Source organism: Meleagris gallopavo, chromosome 11 (assembly GCF_000146605.3).
Source record: "Meleagris gallopavo isolate NT-WF06-2002-E0010 breed Aviagen turkey brand Nicholas breeding stock chromosome 11, Turkey_5.1, whole genome shotgun sequence".
Lineage (NCBI taxonomy): Eukaryota > Metazoa > Chordata > Aves > Galliformes > Phasianidae > Meleagris > Meleagris gallopavo.
This window is the reverse complement of record NC_015021.2, coordinates 3,937,304-3,940,408: the sequence shown is the minus strand read 5'-3', so window position 1 is coordinate 3,940,408 and position 3,105 is coordinate 3,937,304.

The following is a 3,105-nucleotide window of genomic DNA, read 5'->3' as shown; positions in this document are numbered from 1 at the left end:
CGCCGGCGGCGTGACCGCATCGAGGCGGCGAGCGGTGACCCGCGCCTGCGGCACCCCGGTCCGGCCTTCGCGCCTTGGAACTACGCTTAAGCGAGCCACGGTGCTGAGGGCCTCGGTAAAAGAACGCAACGCACGTAAGCAAGGAATCGCACGAGATGTATCGATAACACGGCTTTTTGCAGCGTAAGACCTCCAAAAACTCATCTGATGGCACAGCCCTAGACGTCAAAGAAGGGCACAAAGAAGGGCACATCTCCCGGCAGAAAGCGGAGCTCTGAGCCCCTTCGCTCTGCTGCGCAGCCGGAGCCCCGCTGCACACCCCCAGCTCCGAGCTCGGCGCAAATCACAGCGCGAGGTGCGGGCTGCCAGAGCCCCACGGAGCTGCGGCACCACAGCCGGCATAAAGGCGGACGCTGAGCCGGGGAGCAAACCTGAGCGCAGGGCTCAGACTGCATCTTTCAAAAGTAAACACTAAGAGAGGTCTTAACAGCAGGGATTAAGTATTTATCAGCACAGTTACTTCAAGTAACGCTTGCAGCATGGTTCACGCCATAAAGCATATTATAAAGTGATTTGCATCCTGTTGGATTCCAGTATTCTCTTTTGCTACAGTAAATCATTCCATTAGCCATAAAAAAAAAGCAGAAAAATAACACATCAAAACAATGCACTGGTCTCCGCTTACTCTCCTTCACATTGCACAGCTAATATACTCCTTGTTCAGAACAAAAATAAGTCATCTCCATTTCTCTTCTTTCCTCTAAATGTCACCAAGCAGGAGACTGAACGTCATCCCATTCTAACAACTGCTTTGCCAAGTTATTTTTCCCAGTTTTTCAAATAGGCTTTTTCTGCACTCGTAAAGAATAATATGTCAGCAGCTGGTGCCCACAGCCTCCTTTCTGGATGGAGCACCACACTGATCCGTGATCCGGATGGAGCACCACACCGAGCTGACGAGCATTCAGATTTACTGGGTTCAGAGTCTGGGGGAAGGTGGTTCAGATAAAACATCAGGACTTATCATACTGTACAGTGTACAAAGAAACATCAACATTTAAATATATTAATCTTCACAAAATATCACAGAAAAGCTAAAACTGGATTTCAAAGGAACCAATATCCCTTAGCCACCATAACTTTTTAAAATAGCAATCCTTATGTGCTCCGGCACAGAGGTCACCAGTACTCAGCAGACTCATACACCCCAGCCTGATGTGGATGGAGCAGCAGTCCTCACTGCCACTACAAACTCTTTCTGAAAGGCAAAAGGGTAAATATTTTGGCACATGGAAATACAAAGTCATTAGCTAGACACTGACCCTTCCCCGACCTACATCATCTCTTACACACAACGGGCTGGTGCACAGTGCAGGCCAGCAGCCCCTGGGGAGCACAGCTACGGGCACCCGAGGCTGGGGAGGGCAGTAGGGCAGCACGGGGCCCAGAGAGCCCAGGGCACGCGGCCCCTGGCACTCAGCAGCAGCACAGCCATGGCCAGTACAGGCTGGGCTGGGGAAAGTGCTTCCCTGGCAGCCCCATCTGAGTGAAATGGCGCTCCTGGGCCATGGGCGTGAAGGCCAAGGGAGGCTGGTGGGGGCAATTAATGCCCATTAGTGTGCTAAGGGCTCTGACGAGTAGGAACAAAGATCTTTATTTTTAAATAATTGAATCTTTAGCTGATAAAACTAATTGCACTTCCATTTTAAACTTGGACTTCTGCAAGCCATTGGTTTAGTGCCATAAGACATTTTGATTCCAAACACTTGATTTATATAGGAATAACCACCCTAAAAACTAGCTCACTGACATTTCAAAATGCCGTTGTCACTGGCAAGGTATCACTGAACTGATACATTTCTGGTGGCATCCTTCAGGATGCTGATTCCAAGACTGTAACAGCCCAGGTGGTTATATAAAGGCTTACGGAGGTAATGTTTAGAAAGGACAGAAAGATCAGTGTAGTAATAAATGAGCAGGAAAGACTATTTTTACATACTTATCTGAGTCATATGGTTAAATCCAATACATCTACACAGATGCAAGCAGACACGTAAGGAACACGTGAGGTATGGCTGCATGAAGAGCGGCCCAGATAAAGACTTGCGAGAATCATTGGTTCAGCCAAGCACAAATAATGCTGATGCAAAAAGAACTAATGCAATCCAGTGTGTATGACAAATGTCTTCTTTCTATTAGATCTCTGTGCACACACTGGTGAAGAAACACGACAAAAAACTGCACACACCTCTGATGTTTGTACTTGAAAGAAAACTGAAATACTAGTGATGAGGAAGAGTGCTGAAAAATGATCCAGGGAGCAGAAAACAAGCGTTCACAATACAGAGTTTACATATTTCTGCTTATTTGGTGTCTGAAATAAATAAAACTGACAGGGGGCTTGATTACTTTGAACAGATGTTTATACATGGAAAAGAGACCTCAACAGTATGACCTTTTCAACCTTGCTGACAATGACAGAATGGTATCCATTTGTTGGAAACTGTAGCCAGACAAACCCAATGTTGACATTTCCTGACTGTGAGGGCAATTAAATATTTACATAGCTTATATCAGGAGAGATACTGGGTATATCTTTGCTTGGCTTTGAACATGAGATTAGATAGGCTTTTCCAAGACAGGTTTTGATTCAGCTTTTGAAGAAATCCAGTTGTGTACAAGCAGACAGCAAGACTTTGCATAACATCAAACTGCACCACAGTCCACCATTCTAGGTCAAACGCAGTATCACCTACTTGCAGACACAGTTCAGAATATAAGACTGATGGTCTCTTCTGTCCATAGTTTGCCCATGTTCAGTTAGATGGGTACCGAAATACTTGGTTGCATTACACAGGGAGAAATGAACAATTAACACTAGTTGTTCTGAATATGGATATTCTGTGATTGTCAGGTTTGGGGTCTCTTACTGCTTACACTCACTGCCTCACAGAGCAGTCAGCTCTAGGAATGTTCCTCAGTTCACTATTTCTCTGGAAGGGCAGTTTTATCTAGACATCTGACCTTTTAACAGTATAATTAGTAATACATGTTCTCACAAATACAATGGGAAGAAAACCACTTTGACCTACTACTAAGAGAATA